Here is a 20,760-nt window from a genome sequence, read left to right as displayed (position 1 = left end):
GATGAAGGCATTGTCTGTATTGTTTTTTGGGGCTTTTCCCCAAGCATTGTCCCAGCCATATCTGCGGCAGCAGGAAGAATGAAGTCCTCCACAATAGTATGGGGCTTGCCTGTCCTAGCCACTCGGTAGCTCACCATATTAGACGCTTAAAGCCCCTTCTTATTAATGGTATGGTTTCTTTGATACATGTCTTACTACTCGAAAGTCGTCTTAATTCTCGTTCAAAAAACTCTGGTGGCTTATTTTTCAAATTGGCATGTTTTGTTTCTAAATGTCTGCGCAAGGGTAAGGGTTTCATCAAGTTGTGAGATAGTACTTTTGCACATATAACACACTGTGGCTGAGGAGAGGCACTACTCCCAATATAAGTGAACCCCAAATCAATGATGTTCTCATCATATTTGTGCCTCTTCGATGGTCCAACGTCCCTGTCTGTTTTTCAGTATTTTCCCGGGTAAGGGGGCAGTAGCTCTTCGGCTGCATCAGATTCACAACTGTCAGTGTCCATGCTAGCTGGGCTAACAACATATGTAGAATTACTGATGCTAGCATTGGATGTGCTCGTGGAAGCAGAACAACTTGTGTCATCGACAGGTGCAGGTGTAGTACTGCTGGTAGTAGCAGTACTACCAGCAGAGCTGGTATGTGTCTCTATGCACGCCGGCCTTACTAAATGGAATGTGAAGAAAATGTGAAGAAAAAAATATATCTATAAAACATTATTATGTTTTTTTTTAAATGTGGATCACATTTTTATTTGGCGTACCCCCGACGGCTTTGCGCGTACCCCTGGAACACACTGTAGGTCTGACATGACATTTACACCTGGTGTTCCAGGACAGGTATGTAAAGTGACATATGTTTACAATCGTATCTACACTTCAATTCTAAACCAGAGGTTGATACAATAGAGATGTTGAGAAACAACAAACAGAGATCTGTTCACTATCCTCATCGCCATTAGTACAAGGACATTCTACCCCTGAGCAAGGCAGTTAGCCCATTGTTCCCCAGGCGCCGAAGACGTGGATGTCGATTAAGGCTTCCCTCTGCACCTCTTTTGATTCAGAGGGGTTGGGTTAAACGCGGAAGACATATTTCAGTTGAATAAATTCAGTTGGACAACTGACTAGGTATCCCCCTTTCCTTTTCCTTACCATATTTCACTGCAGCTGGGTAGGGTTTAACTTTAGGTCCTTTCCCAGTGAAAGTCATTATCCACTCAATGCCTTGGCTCTGAAGGGGGGAAAGGCGTCATAAAGCACACGCCCATATTGACGCTGTTTTTTATGCTGATGTTTTTTATGCTGATGTTTTTTATGCTGACGTTTTTTATGCTGGTGTTTTTTATGCTGGTGTTTTTTCCTCTGCGGTTAGCTGATCATTAGGCCCCCGTCTGTGTAACTGTCACGACTTCCGCCGAATGGCACAGCTCCTGGTATATATCCCTTAGTTTAGGGATATTCCTGTGGTTAGACCTTTCCCAGGACACGCTCTGAATAGTCGACCATTAGGGTCTCCCTGAGACATATGTCTCTGAATCCCTGCGTCAGGGGTACATTCGGTCCTCCACTTCACCCGCCTCCTCAAATTAATTTTTTTGTGAAGAAGAAAGGGGTAGGTCTGCACCCGTGCATTGACTATCGAGGTCTCAATCAAATCACGGTGAGGTACAGTTACCCGCTACCTCTCATCGCCACGGCGATTGAGTCAATGCATGGGGCGCACTTCTTCACTAAACTGGATCTCAGGAGCGCGTACATCCTGGTGCATATCTGGGAGGGAGACGAGTGGAAGACGGCGTTTAGTACCACCTCAGGGCATTATGAGTACCTCGTCATGCCGTACGGGTTGATGAATGCTCCATCAGTCTTCCAATCCTTTGTAGACAAGATTTTCAGGGATCTTCACGGGCATTTTGATATACTCCGCTACACGCGCCGAGCATGTGTCCTTGGTGCGCAGGGTACTTGGACGACTATTGGAGCATGACCTGTACGTCAAGGCTGAGAAATGCCTGTTCTTTCAGCAGGCCGTCTCCTTCCTAGGGTATCGCATTTCGACATCAGGGGTGGAGATGGAGAGTGACCTCATTTCAGCCGTGCGTAATTGGCCAACTCCCACCACAGTAAAGGAGGTGCAGCGGTTTTTAGGGTTTGCCAATTACTACTGGAGATTTATCCGGGGTTTTGGCCAGGTGGATGCTCCCATTACCTCACTGCTGAAGGGGGGTCCTGGACGTCTGCAGTGGTCGGTTGAGGCGGACAGGACTTTTGGGCACCCAAGGGCTCTGTTTACCTCGGCTCCCATGCTTGCCCATCCGGATCCCTCTTTGGCGTTCATAGTGGAGATGGACGCGTCCGAGGCCAGGATAGGAGCCGTGCTCTCTCAGCGCTCGGGCACGCCACCGAAGCTCCGCCCCTGTGCTTTCTTCTCGAAGAAGCTCAGCCCGGCGGAGCGGAACTATGATGTGGGGGACCGGGAGCTGTTGGCTGTGGTTAAAGCTTTGAAGGCATGTAGACATTGGCTTGAGGGGGCTAAACACCCTTTTCTCATCTGGACTGACCACCGCAACCTGGAGTACATCCGGGCAGCGAGGAGACTGAATCCTCGTCAGGCAAGGTGGGCCATGTTCTTTACCCGTTTTGTGTTTACCCTTTCCTACAGACCAGGTTCCCAGAATATGAAGGCAGACGCATTGTCCCGGCTGTATGACACAGAGGAGCGGCCCATGGATCAGACTCCCATACTCCCGGGCTCCTGCCTAGTAGCAGAATTTCAATAAGCATTTTTCTACATCTGGCCATGCTTTCCACCTGGCTACCCCTACCGCGGTCAACAGCACTGCACCCCCCACAGCTACTCACCCAAGCCTTCCCCATTTCTCCTTCTTCTGTCACGACTTCCGCCGAAGTCGGCTCCTCTCCTTGTTCGGGCGGCATTCGGCAGGTCGACGTCACTGGCTTACTAGCCATCGCCGCTCCATTTTTCATTGTTTCATTTGTTCTGTCTTGTTCCCTGCACACCTGGTTTACATTCCCTAATAACACTGCATGTATTTATTCCAGACTGGTTTTTCCCCTGGGTATCGTATTTTGACCCTTTGTATGTATTTGTCATACATTTGTATATTTGTGAGTGTTCTCGCGCTTAATTACTTTTACCTGTGGCTGGAGGATTTTGGACGCAGTTGCGTCTGTCTTTTGTGCTTCTGCCAAATAAAATGCGCCTGATCACAACTCACTGCTCTCCTGCACCTGACTTCGTACAAGTAGCGCACAACCTTGACAGTAACTGGAGTGGACACGCACTGTGGTCAGATCTCTCTCTGATTGATAGTTAGTGGTTGGAGGCTTTTAGTGCTGCCCTTTCAATCAGGATCAGCCCCATCGCTCACCCACTTACAGTAGTCATAGTTTGCCATCACATTTCTTACTCTATTGGCAGTGCTCCTATAACGTACTGCATATTTCAAGCCTGTCAACAATCAAGCTAGGCTTTGTGTGCTTTACGCTTTGTTTGCATTGGTACACAATGAAGAAGGTGTACCAGGGTCTTGCATGTTCTTTGGAGTGTGTGATGATTGAGTGTTAAAGTGTGGTTGTAAAAAATATAATGGATACAGCCTTTATAATGTATTACAGTTTGTTTCCTTTTCACATACGGATCAGAGACCTTTAGACCACAGAAACAGTGTCTACACAACCTTCACACAACCCTCAGAAGACAATGTCAATAACATTCAGAAACCCTTAAACACTCACACAGAAAATTCATAGGTTGATTTGGTTTAAGTTTTAATCTTTGTCTGAATGTGGGCCTTTAGAGAGAACGTTCTCATGCATCTCATTACACCTCTCAACCCCATAACTGAGAGGTTATTGATTCTTTCAGGGTGTCACAGTTCAGAGAAAAGGAGGGAGAAACTAATTGACGCCTTGTAATTTCTCACACTGTTGCACACCTCGAGTGCTGCTGGAGAAGTGCCTTTGAAGACAAAATCTTTGAAATTAAGATGACCTGAAGTACGCATTATTTCTAAAGGGAAAGGCCTGAGACATTTGGACATGGGCATAAGTGTGTGTGTGTGTGTGGGGGGGGGGGCGGGGGTCTATAGCTGATCTGTGGTCAAGTTTTGTAGGACAATGAACAAACCACATGTACTGTACAGCGTGAATTATTCCAACTCATAATCAATAGCATAATCAATATCAAATGACACAAATGTGCCACCACCATGCTTTTCATTTAACGTCTCATACCATCTTATTTCCTCTTTTCCTTTTAATCTCCCCTTTTTACCTCCTCTCTCTCTCTCTCTCTCTATTCTCTCTCCTTCCACTATATTTTACACACTATGCTGGCTGCTGACAAAAATCAGTACTCCTTTATTGGTATCATGGTGAATGTGTCCATCGCTCAGTCATTCCTCTCTCTTCAGGCTTATGCCAAGAGGTTCATCCCTTTAAGGTACAGTTTCTGTTTGTAAGACTGATTTTAGTTCTACCAGTTTGGAGGGTGGAAAAATGACGTGTATGGCTGTGATTTAGTGTGAATAGGAAGAGAAGACTAAACAAATTTTTTAAAGGAAAGTGCATGGTAGAGAGCTGGAAAATGCCAGTGATTGGTTTATCTCTGATCAGAGAATTAATCAAACCTTCCAAATCAGTTGGCTTTTGTGCAGTTCCGCTTTGCTCTAATCTGTCTGTGGAAGATTACAACTCTCTGTGCACTGACTGACGAATGAGAAACAGAGAAAGCTAAAACTCCTTCAGACTTTTTGGACAGGAAAGCTTCATACCTAGATTGTGTGGGAACTTAGTTTTGAGTTCAGTAATCTAATATGATGAATTACTTTATGCAGATTTGATGCTGTTTTTTTGTACTCCTACACTGCACTCAGGTTCAATAAATAATTTATACGAACCCAACAATTTGTAAGATTCAGTCCTGCATTGGATCTGTCCTGGTATGAACCTTGACCATTTAATTCCATGCAATAATCTCTCAGAGAATACACTGTAAAGAAAATCTAGTTGTTGAAAGTAATTATTATTAAGTAACTGGTTCCACAGCCTTTTTTAGTTTACTCAACTTTTCAGTGTTACCTGAACTTAACATTTTTAGTTGGACCAAACTTATCTCCAATATTCAGTCAACTTAGAATGTATTTGCTCAAAATATCTTATACAGTATGTTCATTTAACTAGAAATCATTATTTGGGCATTTTACCTAAAAGAAGGCTGTGGAACTAGTTACTTAGACAGTGCTTTTAGCATACAGTACAATGTTTTCAACTTACATATTTGACACTTTGACATATATGACTACATTGTGCATGTTAATTCATACAGTAACTAATATTCAACATGGCCTCACCTGGGATTTGAACTCAAAACCTCTTGGTTCAAGCCATTCCAATCTTCCTGATATGCCACCATGTCTGTGTCAATAACTGATTTCACCTGTTTTGCTACACTTTTCCCTTCAAATAAATTTCAGCTCTGTTAAAAGTACACTCAAGAGGGGGCCTCCCGAGTGGTGCAGCAGTCTAAGGCACTGCATCTCAGTGGTAGGGGTGTTACTACAGACCCGGGTTCATTCCCGGGCTGTGCCACAACCGGCTGTGGCTGGGAGTCCCATAGGGCGGTGCACAATTGGCCCAGCGTCGTCCAGGTTAGGGGAGGGTTTGGCCAGGGGGGCTTTACTTGGAAGATCACGCCCTAGTGGCTCCTTGTGGCGAGCCAGGTGCCTGCAGGCTGACCTTGGTTGCCAGTTGAATGGTGTTTCCTCCAACACATTGGTGCAGCTGGCTTCCGGTGTAAGGGGTGCGTAACTGGTGGCAGGGAAGTCAGACGCAGAACTAGGTAATAGCCGGAGCAGTTTAATAGCAAATCAATGGCATAAAGAATAACAAACATGGGTACAAAACCTGTCGTAAACCTGTAAACATGTGCACAAACAATTCCACACAAAGACATGGGGGGAACAGAGGGTTAAATACACAACAATTAATGAGGGAAATGAAAACCCGGTGTGTAGGAAAACAAGACAAAACAAATGGAAAATGAAAAGTGGATCGATGATGGCTAGAAGACTGGCGACGTTGACTGCTGAATGCTGCCCGAACAAGGAGAGGAACTGACATCGGTGGAAGTTGTGACATCTGGGTTAAGCTGGCGGGTGTTAAGTACACTCAAGAAAAACTATTGAATTTATCATAGTGATTAAGGAGTAACATTAAAGCAGAGTAATATGCCCCACCAACATTAGACAACAATACAGATTAACCTAACATTGCTGAAATAAGTAAATCAATTCAATGATGAGAAAATAGTCAGATTAAATTATAATTGACACAGACATGGTGGCATAGTCGGAAGATCGAAATACTGTGATCCAAGAGGTTGTGAGTTCAAATCCCAGGTGAGGAAATGTTGCGTAATAATGACTGTATAAATGAACATGCACAATATTGTATGTTAAAAGCACTGTGTGTGTGACCAGGTCTACGGCCTTTTTTATTTAAGATGCCCAAATAGTAATTTATAGTTGAATGAACATATGAGACAATTTGAGCAAACACATCAGGGTAGCCTAGTGGTTGCAAGTTCAAATCCCCGAGCTGACAAGGTACAAATCTGTCGTTCTGCCGCTGAAAATTAGAATTTGTTCTTTAACTGACTTACCTAGTTAAATAAAGGAAAAATGTACTGAATTTAAGTTTGTGCTAATATCGTTTTTTTGTTGTTCAGGTAGCACTTGTACCAAAAAGTTGAGTAAACTAAAAAAGGCTGTGGAACAAGTTACTTAATAATAATTAGTTGAAACAACTATAAAAAAAATTTACAGTGTGGAAAGATGAAACCCAACAATTCCCCAAACAACACAGCCTATCAAAGTGTGAGGCTTTGGACGATAGGTTAGGCTCCAGGAACCGTCCAGGAACGGTCTTGTCTATAATCTTCTAAAATATCTCCTCTGATGTTCTACAGAGTGTTAGAACCCCGGTTTAGGAGACCTTGCCCCCCTGCTCGTGTTTACGTAACCTGGCTCTGAGAAGCGCTGCGAGGGATGCCATGATTTATTAATCTTCCATAGGTCTTGGTTGGTGATTATTTCCTTGGCACATTCTTGCCCTCTGCTTTTGTAAGGGTGTTCTGACTGAGAATGAATGCTTTGTTATAGTAGAACCGGGCCCTTGATCCGTCATCTTATGAATATACTATTACCTAGCCTGCCTCCGCTTCTTTGCAGATTCACTTTGTTTTCCCCCCACTCAACACTCAGAATCATGGTGACCTCTGCTACACACCACACGAATAGAACATCCCACTATAACTCTAATTCCACTTTGTAGATCTCACACTCCACAGTGATTGATCTCCACAGTGGGAGGAACTGATAGCTGATTAAACGAGTTTGAGCAAAATTCCTACTAAAGAATTCATGAACAAATTCAATGCATTCATTAATACAGTACTTACCTCGCTTCGACTGATTCATTTGGTGCTAAAAAAAGCTGTGGTAGGAAAGGGTTAACCATTCTCTGCCAATATGTTTTGAAACGCATCAAGCATTTAACATTGTCTCTCTCTCTCTCTCTCTCTCTCTCTCTCTCTCTCTCTCTCTCTCTCTCTCTCTCTCTCTCGCTCTAGCTGTCTCTCTCAACAGGGAGAGAAAAATATATCATTCATCTCTGTGCAGTGGAGGAGGTGACAGTAACAAAGTTGCGCTGCCAGGCCATGTTTCCCTGAGTTGATAAATAGTTTTGTAATGCATGCCTAGAAACTCATTAATGAGTTGAACGCTAACCCCCGTGGGTTTGTTTAAAGTAATTAAATTCACCTTAAATTATTCAGCAGAATCCATCAGGTGTTTGCGCTGTGAAGGGAGCTGGGGAGTATGAGCTGGGAGAGAGAAGAACACTTCCATAGCAGTTGTAACATTATGACCTTGAACTAGCAGCAAAGCATACCCATGTTTTGGAGATTTATAGATGCACATACTGTATGTGTGTGTGTGTGTGTGTGTGTGTGTGTGTGTGTGTGTGTGTGTGTGTGTGTGTGTGTGTGTGTGTGTGTGTGTGTGTGTGTGTGTGTAAAATTGATTGAACAAATTATTGGGGCTACATTTAAAGAGTGGAAGATTGAATACTACTGTACCAGTTAATACATATTTTTTTAGATGGAAGTTTGCTAAAGTAAAAGTCTGAAAAATAGAAAATATGAAGAAATTCAAGGAGAAGCCTTCCTGTTGAGCCCATCTGAAAGGAAAATCTAATTATCAACATGAGTCCACTCCAATCAACCTCCTGTATTGTTCATACGGCAAAATATCCACCGTTTTTCCTCTCACGAGTGGGCACACATCCCGGGTGACATAAACGGGAATAGTTTTGGGTTGGGGTGTTGCCATTTTTTCGCCGACGGGGGGGATAATTATATATTTTTTGTTGGCACTACAGAGAACTATATCAGTTCGCTAATACAGGACTAGTAAAGGCCCAGTGCACTACTCTTGTGAAAAATATATATTTTAAAATATACAGTACCTGTCAAAAGTTCTCTTTATTTTTTACTATTTTCTACATTGTAGAATAATAGTGAAGACATCAAAACTATGAAATAACACATGGAATCATGTAGTAACCAAAAAAGTGTTAAACAAATAATAATTTATTTTATATTTGAGATTATTCAAAGTAGCCAACATTTGCCTTGATGACAGCTTTGCACATACTTGGCATTCTCTCATCCAGCTTCATGAGGTAGTCACCTGGAATGCATTTCAATGAAGGTGTTAATTTGTGGAATTTCTTTCCTTCTTGATTAATTAATGCATTTGAGCCAATCAGTTGTGTTGTGACAAGGTAGGGGTGGTATACAAAGATAGCCCTATTTGGTAAAAGACTAAATCCATATTATGGCAAGAAAGCTCAAATATGCAATGAGAAATGACAGTCCATCATTACTTTAAGCCATGAAGGTCAGTCAATCTGGAAAATGTCAAGATCTTTGAAAGTTTCTTCAAGTGCAGTCGCAAAAACCATCAAGCGCTATGATGAAACAGGCTCTTATGAGGACCGCCACAGGAAAGGAAGACCAAGAGTTGCCTCTGCTGCAGAGGATAAATTCATTAGAGTTACCAGCCTCAGAAATTGCAGCCAAAATAAATGCTTCACAGAGTTCAAGTAACAGACACATCTCAACATTAACTGTTCAGAGGAGACCGAGTGAATCAAACCTTCATGGTAGAATTGCTGCAAAGAAACCACTACTAAATGACACCAATAAGAAGAAGAGACTTGCTTGGTCCAAGAAACACGAGCAATGGACATTAGACCAGTGGAAATCTCTCCTTTGGTCTGATGAGTCGAAATGTGAGATTTTTGGTTCCTACCGCTGGGTCTTAGTGAGACGCAGAGTAGATGAATGGATGACCTCCGCATGTGTGGTTCCCACCATAAAGCATGGAGGAGGCGGTGTGATGGTGTGGGGGTGCGTTGTTGGTGACACTGTCTGTGATATATTTAGAATTCAAGGCACACTTAACAAAGCATGGCTACCACAGCATTCTGCAGCGATACGCCATCACATCTGGTTTCCGCTTAGTGGGACTATCATTTGTTTTTCAACAGGACAATGACCCAACACACGGCTCCTTGTTGTGTAACAACTATTTGACAAAGAAGGAGAGTGATGGAGTGCTGCATTAAAAGACCTGGCCTCCACAATCACCCAACCTCATCCCAATTGAGATGATTTGGGATGAGTTGGACCGCAGAGTGAAGGAAAAGCAGACAACAAATGCTCCTTATATGTGGGAACTCCTTTAAGACTGTTGGAAAAGCATTCCAGGTGAAGCTGGTTGAGAGAATGCCAAGAGTGTGCTAAGCTGTCAACAAGGCAAAGGGTGGCTACTTTGAAGAATCAAAAAAAAATTAAATATATTTTGATTTGTTTAACTCTTTTTTGGTTACTACATGATTCCATATGTGTTATTTCATAGTTGTGATGTCTTCATTATTATTCTACAATATAGACATTTGTAAAAATAAAGAAAACCCCTTAAATGAGTACTCTAGGTGCATCCAAACCTTTGACTGGTACTGTATCTATTTTTTTTATCAGATTTTTCAGGGGGTGCTTCAGCACCCCTACTTCCTGCGGCTATGCCTGGTGACACTCACGTGCACTCACACACTCAGTCACTCACTCAGCAATCATTTAAAAAATATTTCAATCCAATCAGTCCATCTGGTCTTTTCCTTCTCAATCCAGGAACAGACATTTCCATTTTACTGTACAGCAGGGAGGAGAGAAACCTACACCATAGGCTTAGTGTCATTTTGACATTATCTGTAGAGGACAAAGATTGATCCTCTCCTACCTTCTCCACTTCTGGTTTATAACAACATCACAGTGAAGATCTGTTTAACAAGGTGCCAAGCACTTAAATGACAAGACAACCTTGCCGCTTCATCAGAGTCTCTTGGTCTCAGTCTCTTTGTCTCATTCAGTATTCCTCCCACGAGTGTCCGTGATTGACTGTAACAGACCAAGTCTTGATAAATAGAAGATGGTTCAAGAGATGTTCAGAGACCCCCGGCAATGACAATCTGTATTCCTTTTTTCCATGCTCAAGGACTACATATAAAGTACTTGTAATATGGTAACTATGTAAAAAGCAGGATGTTTTTTACTTGTAGATTGGTTGAAATGGGTGATCGAATAATCCTAATGGCTCAATCATCTGTGAGTAAAGACAGCAGGTGATGTGTTGTGAGAACACATGACGCAAGATCAAGTGATCATTTGCAGAGCCGGAGGGCGAGCATTCTGATTGGCCGCTTGCCGTCCTCGTTAATCTATTATCTCTGAAAAAGAATGACTGCATGACAACTGGAATATGGTCTGGGTTTAGCCAATAATGATGATGCATGTACAGTAGCTTCTAGTTCAAGGCTTTAGCTTAATACGTGAGGCACAGGAAGCATTTAATGTACAACTCCTTTCCATTGGGAGATGTTCTGAAGCATTGACTAGGACACACGTGATTTACAATGATGCTAGTGTTCATCTTCCAGTGATTTCCTTTGATTAGATCATATGTCCCTTATCTGAATGGGAGACAGCTATTTATATGTTTTGTCAATGATATAATTTCAAATTCCCTCTCTAGCCACCATTCTCTGCAATCAGAACAATGTATTCCATTAGCTCACCAGAACATTGTAGAGGTGATTGGTTGATTGAGTTGTCTCTCTCCCTCTGTTTGGCTGTAAATGGCAGGTGGATGCTTGGTAGCCTGGCCTAGTCTCTGTTTCTGTGTTAGACATCTTGTTGTTGTCATATTTGACAGCACCAGAACATTTTGGCTAAAGCCGAAACAGACTGACATCTAGGCTAGATGCTTGGTGGGCTTTGAGTGGGGCTGGAGCTAGGGGGCATATTTGGAGGAATAACTGTTTGAGTGCAAAGCTCATCAGTTGTGGAATGATTACTCATAGCTATCATTTCTAAGTGTACCTTTTGTCTTGGTACTTTATAATGATGTAAAATGATTATAGTGTCCCCTGTGTTAATGGTACTCTGGGAAGGAGGGGTGGATCTAAGGGGATATCATCATTCACTGCTGTGCACTGTGCTTTAGTAGCCTACACCTTAAAGCCATTTATAGGTTATATAATGCAAGAATACCCTTAAGGTGGAACTGACAGCATTTTAGCAACATTACACCTTATTAAAATCTGTTCATATACTCCCCCAGGAAGAATATGACACATTTATTTAACATTTTCTGACAAAGTGAGCACTTAGATATGGTCATTTTCATGTTTTCATAAATTCATAGAATGTTTGGTGTCTTTGCAGACCGGTGTGCCATTGCCAATCAGAGCTAGTAGGCCTACAGTATATGCAAATAAGCCATTTGCCACACTGGCCTGCCATCATTCACTTTGAACTGAACTGTGTGTTAACAGGCAGTAGTAACAGCGCGACTTCAGATCATTAGAACGAATTCGCCAAAAGCTATAAAATACACCTGAAAGAATTTCTGCATATATGTACAGTGAGGGAAAAAAGTATTTGATCCCCTGCTGATTTTGTACGTTTGCCCACTGACAAAGAAATGATCAGTCTATAATTGTAATGGTAGGTTTATTTGAACAGCAAGAGACAGAATAACATTTTAAAAAATCCAGAAAAACGCATGTCAAAAAATGTTATAAATTGATTTGCATTTTAATAAGGGAAATAAGTATTTGACCCCTCTGCAAAACATGACTTAGTACTTGGTGGCAAAGCCCTTGTTGGCAATCACAGAGGTCAGACGTTTCCTGTAGTTGGCCACCAGGTTTGCACACATCTCAAGAGGGATTTTGTCCCACTCCTCTTTGCAGATCTGATTGATTTGCATTTTAATGAGGGAAATAAGTATTTGACCCCCTCTCAATTAGAAAGGTTTCTGGCTCCCAGGTGTCTTTTATACGGGTCTACAAGACCATCGCCAAGCAGCTTGGTGAGAAGGTGACAACAGTTGGTGCGATTATTCGCAAATGTTGTTATTCTGTCTCTCGCTGTTCAAATAAACCTACCATTAAAATTATAGACTTATCATTTCTTTGTCAGTGGGCAAACGTACAAAATCAGCAGGGGATCGAATACTTTTTTCCCTCACTGTATATACCATGGAAGTCCCCTTACATTTGGTAACTTCCTAGTCCTATTGATCAAACAACCATGAAAAGGTATGCTATCGCTCCCTCAGTTGCTTATGCACATCAACAACAAGATCCACAACTAATGCTAGCCATAGCAAGATGAGATAAAATCGAACCAGGGAACATTAGTTAAACCCTGGTTGGTCGTCATAATTGCACTGATAAACGATGGAGAATAGTAGCCTGCTCATCCTTCTGCAGCTTGCTTGCCAATGCATGCTTGTCCCAACCCAAGTTTTGAGAACTGATTGGGAACTTGCCTGTCTGCATGCTCTTTTGATCAATGCCAAATACATTTAATTGACAACTAAGAGATATGCTAACTGTGGATAACAGTCATTCAAGTTCTGCATAGCTAGCTAGCTAGCTAGCAAAGCGATTCACATTTCTTGCTAGCTAACCAAATGACACATGAATCTTTAGCTGTAGTCACAGAAAAACGCTATGAGGGGGAAAAAGTTGGTCACTTACCCACTCCTCCAATGACATGACATCCTCCCAGCAGCTAGCTAACTAATGTTAGGCTCTGTGTTTTTTCCTTGCTAAATAATTACCTAGCTACATAAATATATACGCTAGTCCAGGGGTGTCAAACTCAATCAGCGCACAGGCCATATTGAAAAAACGTAACAAATTCACAGGCCAAAAAATTCAAAAAAAAAGAGATACAAAGTTTTTGTCCAGCTTTTGCTGCTATGCTTGCAAATGTGCATAATATGCTGTTACCCTAGTCAAAAAGTATTTATTAACTCCAAATAACAAAAACGTAGCTTATAGGTTGTTGTAACATTTAAACTATTAACATGTTTTTAATCTTTTTTCACTGCATGGATGACCGGTCCGGTTGAATGCAGCAATGCTGTATGGTGCACTCAAAATGTATTGTAGTTGAGTAGCCAGCCTAGGCTACTGCTCAAATGTTACTATAATAGGTCCACATGCTTCTCCTTGGCATGGTGTTTGGTTGCAGGTTTAGTTTTTTGGTTATTCATTATCAAGCTTTAAAAACCGAAGCCAGACTGCAACATTTTATTAGTCTAGCTAGGACTGTGGGATGTGTCTGTACACTTTCCCTACGCTGCATGCTGTAAACAGGACACATGGAAGCAGTGCAAGTGAAATTGAATTCACCGACGCAAGCGCATCAGGCTGTAATTTTATTAAGTAGATGATTCAACTCTTGACTCATTTATACTTGCTTGTGTGTCTTATTCGGCCCGCGGACCTTGTGTTTTACATGTGCGCTAGCCTATTAGCCACATTATAACTGACTTGTGATCATTGCCCTTGGATTGTATTGACAATCCCAGCCTTAGTAACTTAGTGACAGTTGTCCGTTTTTGTTCAAAATATTTAGTAATTAAAACTGAAACAGTACCTCCTGAATGGGTGGAGGCAGCAATCAATGTACCATGCCAGCTGTGATTTACAACCTGATAGCAATATTTTTTGGACTACCAGGAAATATATTGGTGAATTATATTAATCATGCATTGAGCGCATCCATCTATTCTGCCAACAATGCTTTACTGTAAGTCATGGAATGTTTAGTCAAATAGAACCTGTTTTTAAAACCTCTTATAAAGTTGGTTTTGCAGTATAAACTGGGAATTATATATTTTTGACTGATATTATGAATGTGTGTTTGTTTCATATCTGCAAAGTAGTTAAAACGCTCTCAGTTCCACTTCAAGGTATGTTTTTCTACACCCTGTACTATTCTCCTCTTGATCCCTTACCTCCTGCTATTCTTCCCATTGACACAGGAGACAAGAATCTTAATTACACAATTTTCTTAATGTGCTGAGTTGATGTAATAATTACCACACAGTGTCCTAATAATCTGTCATTCTTTAGTAGAACATTGTAATACAGAGAGTGCGTGGTTGTTGTAATACATATTGGTAAAGCAGTGAAGTAGTATGACAAGGTTTCATGTATGATACGAGAGTTGTTGTTGACCATTGGTGTAAATAGCAGGAGTTTGTGTGCACTGTTGCTTTTGACTCCTTCACTTAGTCACAACAGCTCATGTTCTTGCATGGTAATACCATAAAACTTACCGTATGCTTCCCAATCGAAACAGTTTGCACATATTACGACTTCAGTAGCCGAAGTCCTACGCCCCTTCATCAGTGATTGGTCAACAGTACTACTCCTAGTAGGGGTGGGAACTATGGACGGGATTCTTCAATTAATAAGTGTTTGTTGCCATTCAACAAGAGATGATTAGTTTTCATGCACATTTCTTCACTTGAAAAATACTGCACTAAACATCTTAGCTAGATGTAAAATTGGGCGACTAAGACCAAATAAAAATGTATTACAGATTTCTTGATTTATCTTAGATTAATTTGGCTTATATTGAGGAAGTGTTACTGGGTATGTTGTTGCTACAGTGGCTCAAGAGGGACAAACAACAGTAATATTGCCGCTTTTTTCTAGTTTTTCAAGCGAAGGTCTTTAGGGAGTATGCGAGCACAGATGTTTATTTCGCCTAACTGAGTTCTGATAGAAGAAAACCGAACCTATGTACATTATGTGGACACCTTTAGACTCAGTAGTCAGATCTGATCATTCATTCACTCAAAGTTGTATTTATTTTATTTAACCTTTATTTTATCCGAGAGTCATATGTTTTTACTTATGTCACCATCTGGCTGCCTCCTTTGATATCAAACAATGTAACTTTTTCTGAATTCAGAAACCATAAACAAATGTTAATTTTTTCTGTTGTTTGATACTATTTTGACAATGCAAAAAAAGCTGTGATTGTATCAAAAGATTTTACCTTAACATTCTTGCAGCCAATGTAGGACGTCCATGAGCGGGCGGCAATATTTTACCAAGGTTTTCCAGCACACAGCTTTGACCTACAACAGTAGCTATGTTGGTCTATCGTACTTCAAACAACATACTCTTAGAGGAGGTTATCCCACAATAATATGATTTGTACCGCATACAAGTTAAAGAATTGGATTCTCCACACACTACACTAATCCCATTCCACTACCTTTTCAAGCTTTTCTATTATATAAAAACAAGCTTTTCTTTTACACTTTTACATGCTGAGCAAGTTGTTTTGTCTTGTAGTAATGTGGTGCCTGCCTGTATTTCCTTAAACTTTTTTATTTAGCAATACATGTCATTGAGATTAATATTTTTTGTTGTTCAGTAGATGCCCAGTGTGCGTTGGACACAGTCACTCATATATAGAGATCTATAAAGCCTGTCTCCATTCCTGATTGACTTAAGCTCTTGCAAACATGGTCCTATTTAATCAATTGATGTGCTGCTCAATGCGCAGTTCATTACCTCTGTCAAATGAGTATGTATCTTAAAGTTGTGTGTATTTGTATATTTTTTTACAATAACGATAGTGACGCTACAATAATTCACATTTACAATAGGCCTATATCTAAACATACATACATCCTAATTATACATATACTGAGTGCACAAAACATTATGATCACCTGCTCTTTCCATGATATAGATTGACCAAGTGATTCTAGGTTGAAGCTATGATCCCTTATTGATGTCACTTGTTAAATCCACTTCAATCAGTGTAGATGAAGGGCAGGAGACAGGTTAAAGGAAGATTTTTAAGCCTTGAGACAATTGAGACATAGATTGTGTATGTGTGCCATTCAGAGGGTGAACGGGGTATGGTAGTAGGTGCCAGGTGCACCGGTTTGTGTCAAGAACGTCAACACTGCTGGGTTTTTTACTCCCAACAGTTTCCCATGTGTCTCAATGGTCAACCAAGGACATCCAGCCAACTTGACACAACTGTGGGAAGCATTGGAGTTGACATGTGCCAGCATCCCTGTGGGGTATACTGTATATGTACTGTATATACATTAGATCATAATAGCTACTTTAGTAGGTCAAAGCTTTGTGCTGGAAAACCTTGTGAGAGCATGGATAGAGTAGGTACTATGGTGCTCATGGAGCTCTTTTTCAGATTCAGACCAAAGCTTACTTCTCATTTAAAACATAGTTTTTGTGTCACGGCTTTCTTCGTCGGAGGACGATATAGCTAAATCGTCGTCTGAAAAGGTGGACCAATATGCAGCAGAGTTGGTGTTCATTTTCTTAATTTATTTAACGAACGTTGAACACGACGAAAACAATTAGCACGACAAATGGCTCACAAAAACACGCAATGCAAAAACAATCTCCCACAAATACAAGACAAACACACCCAACTAATATAGGACTTCCAATCAAAGGCAACACCAAACAGCTGCCTTCAATTGGAAGTCCACCCCAATTAACCCAACATAGAAACACACTCACTAGACTACACATAGAAATACATAAACATAGACCATAACTCAAAACCCGGAAATAATAAATCAAACGCCCTCCTAACTAACACACCACCCTGAACCACATAAAACAAATACCCTCTGCCACGTCCTGACCAAACTACAATAACAATTAACTCTTATACTGGCCAGGACGTGACATTTTGGTTTTTCATTTCCATGGTTTTTACACCGGAAGGTAAAAGTACAAAATTATACAAATTTCCACATTCAAAAGGTGTCTTTCGAAAATGTAATTTGCGCTTCAAATTATGAAAAATAAATTGTTGTGTTTTGCCTCACATAATTTATTGCCCAGGGCCTGGATTCCCAAAAGCATCTTAAGGCTAAGTTCATCGTTAGAACCATCGTTAAATCTCAGAGCTGTTTCCCAAAACCATCGTTAATAAAGCTGCACTTGAAAACACAAATTTACCGACTGCCTCAGACCACTCGAAGAACAGCTAACTGGGTCGTCAGATGCTTTTTGCCATTCCGCGTCACTTTATACACAGAAGATCTCCGCTAAACATAGAATGAAGATGTTTATCTGTCACTCTGTGACCGCTGATAACTTCAGAATGATATTGACTACAATACAATGTACCGACCGGCACGACTATAATGAATGTCTGCCTCTGGTTCTGCTGGTTCTTCTGGTCCAGTGTGCTGAAATAGTAGTACTGTCATAGACTTCTGTGGAAGTGGTTGCACTGTGTGTTGTTGAGCCGAACCTCTGGTCACATTTTATTACTGTGGTTTGTTGGGGTCGTCAGGTCTCCTCTAACACATCTGAAGAGAAAGGCGGCAGTATAACGGTTATTGTTCCTCTCCATCTCAGCCCTGTATCCCCTCTGTCATTCTTAATGTGACATCCCAGATTATTAAAGAAAAGAGGGGCTGTCACTGTACCATTCTGCCTGTCGAGAACTGGGGACATTAATGATTGGTTTCATCCATCACTATTGGTGGCAGTGTGTGTGTGTGTCAATGGAGTCACTCAATTCCTCAGCTCTTGTGGGTGTTTACTTGTGTCCCTCTCTTTGTACATTAGGGGAGGTGAGTTTCCCTTAGTGTTGTGAAGTGCTTGGGAACCATAACCCTGACCGTATGTAACTACACTCATTTGTTCTGATGGAAATGCTACTAGATTCCCTCACTCTCAACCCCTTCAGTCTAATATAATTATTGCCTTGTTTTCTCTGAGATTTTGATACTAGTGCTGATAATATTGTGTGTGTGTGTGTGTGTGTGTGTGTGTGTGTGTGTGTGTGTGTGTGTGTGTGTGTGTGTGTGTGTGTGTGTGTGTGTGTGTGTGTGTGTGTGTGTGTGTGTGTGTGTGTGTGTGTGTGTGTGGGTGCAAGTGGAGGATTTTAGTCTCAGAGGTAAAAGTCTCTAACTTTTTGTGCCGATTAGCTGTGCTCAGTAAGACAATGAGCTGAAGTAGGGATACACCCCTACCAGCATGGTGCGTCATGGCATGGACCGTACCAGTGTCTAATCACATTTCAGAGATGCAATTTATCTACTATCTTGTGGGAGGGAGGACTATCTGACTCAATGAGGCTCAAGGAGCAGTTCGGCTGTGAATGGTGGGAGACTTGTCTGTGTGTGAAATCTTAATTAAAACCCTCACAGGGAGATGTAGGTGGAGGGGAGGTGTGTGTGTGTGTGTGTGTGTGTGTGTGTGTGTGTGTGTGTGTGTGTGTGTGTGTGTGTGTGTGTGTGTGTGTGTGTGTGTGTGTGTGTGTGTGTGTGTGTGTGTGTGTGTGTGTGTGTGTGTGTGTGTGTGTGTTATAGCAATAGTTTCCTTATCTCCTATAAAGATAGAGTCGTCATTTGTCACAGAGTCATGGTCCCCGCAGCAGGATGCCATAGTGTTCTCTTAATGAAGAATGTCCCACTCCCACTGTGACCAGACCACCTGGCACAGTCCTGTAGTCAACAAGAGAAAAGTCACCAGTTAACGAACACTGCATCTTCTGCCTTGTGGATTGCAATGTACTGATGACTATGAGGATTGGGCCATCATGACCTATACTGTAAACTTTTTCCTGACATGTGACCTGACCAGGAAGTACCCCTGGCCCTAGTCATAACAGGTTAATGTCATGCAAATGAAACTGTCATGCTGATCAGGTAAAATGTAGCTCTGTCCCCATGGAGCCCCCCTTCTCCCCTGCTTTCCCGCCACAAAGTTCATTAACTGGCCTTTCAGGTATTCATAGCAGCGACTTTTTCTCCCCCGGCCACATTGATGTTTACCTCATATGTCTCCTCATGTGAAGATAATCCAATTATTCATGGACCCTGCCATGGAGTTGGACTTCATGATTATTCATTTTATTATTCAGCACAGGCTGCTGCCACAAGCATGGACCAGAGTATTGGAGTCAAGAGAATAAAGAGAGAGAGGAGAGATGAATGCACATATTACATTTGCATGACTGAGAACAGGTAGACCTATCAGCTAATTACTAACTCATCATTGGCTTGAGAAGAAGAACAAGTATTTTCAAAATGTAGTTTATCTTTCTGGTCACAATTATAATCGAACCAAACAAACAAATTAGATTATTTGTAACCTGCATAGAGCATGTTGTCTGCATAAATTGTTGTCAACTTGTTTATGTCCCCACCCCTAAAATGTACCATGGTAGTACAATGAAAAAAAACAGTACTACCATGGCAGGAAAATAGCATGGTACTGGTGCAAATACCATGGTATTTTTCTGCCACAATAGTGACAAAAAATACATGATAGTCCAAGGGTATTTTTTTCTGGATGGGAGTGACCAAAAACATTATATTTTTTTCCATTGTATTACCATGGTACAAATATGCACCATGGTAGTACAATGAAAAAAATACCATGGTTTTGTACTAGCAGCATGTAGTGAAACATGAAAGCATGGTAGTTGTTTACAATGTATTATCATGATGGACTCTGTCCAACCATAGTCATTTATGCTACTCGCATAATGCAACATTGACTACTCACTCTGCAATGGCAAAGCGTAGGCCTAGTGTACCCTCTGAAACCTCTTAAGCTCATAGTGAAAAACCATAACACGCATGGTCTAGTTGTGCAGTGTACCCTCTTAAACCTTGGGACATGGATAGGGTATGATGAGAAGAATCGATGGAGTCTGACACCTTGAACATAAGGTTTAAAATAATTAATTGATCTGGTGCTTTTCTCTTCAATACAGTTTTCAGTGGGCTCTCTCTCATTTAACTGACTAGGCTACTCGTATACATTTCTAAATTTGTGAAAAGGTATTAATTATCATCTTATCTCATACATTTTCATCATGTCATTCTCAACATATCCCTAACCACAGCAAGATACAATGTTTCCCTTTGTTTACACACTGTGTCATTGGAGTCCTATGTCGCCATGACTACCACAGGCTAGCTTGACTGCAGCTAACGTTAGCCAACCTTAGCTTCTATGCTAACTGACTTAAATTAATTAAACTATTAAAATGTCCTAAAAAAAAAAAACAATAATAATATCATTACACTCCGCTTAACTCGTTGTTTCATATCCTATGCTTTATAACTCGCTCACCATGAAGATAATTTGTTTATCTGGTGCTTCTCTCTTTAGTTGGCTCTTTTATTCATCTGACTCACTGACTAGGCAGGCTAGCGCGAATGACAGCGCGTGAAGCAACCACTAAAGCATGGGTTCCCAGACTTTTTTGGCCCCATTC

Source organism: Salmo salar, chromosome ssa26, assembly GCF_905237065.1.
Source record: "Salmo salar chromosome ssa26, Ssal_v3.1, whole genome shotgun sequence".
In the NCBI taxonomy this organism is placed as follows: Eukaryota; Metazoa; Chordata; class Actinopteri; order Salmoniformes; family Salmonidae; genus Salmo; species Salmo salar.
Note: the sequence above shows the minus strand (reverse complement) of the source record.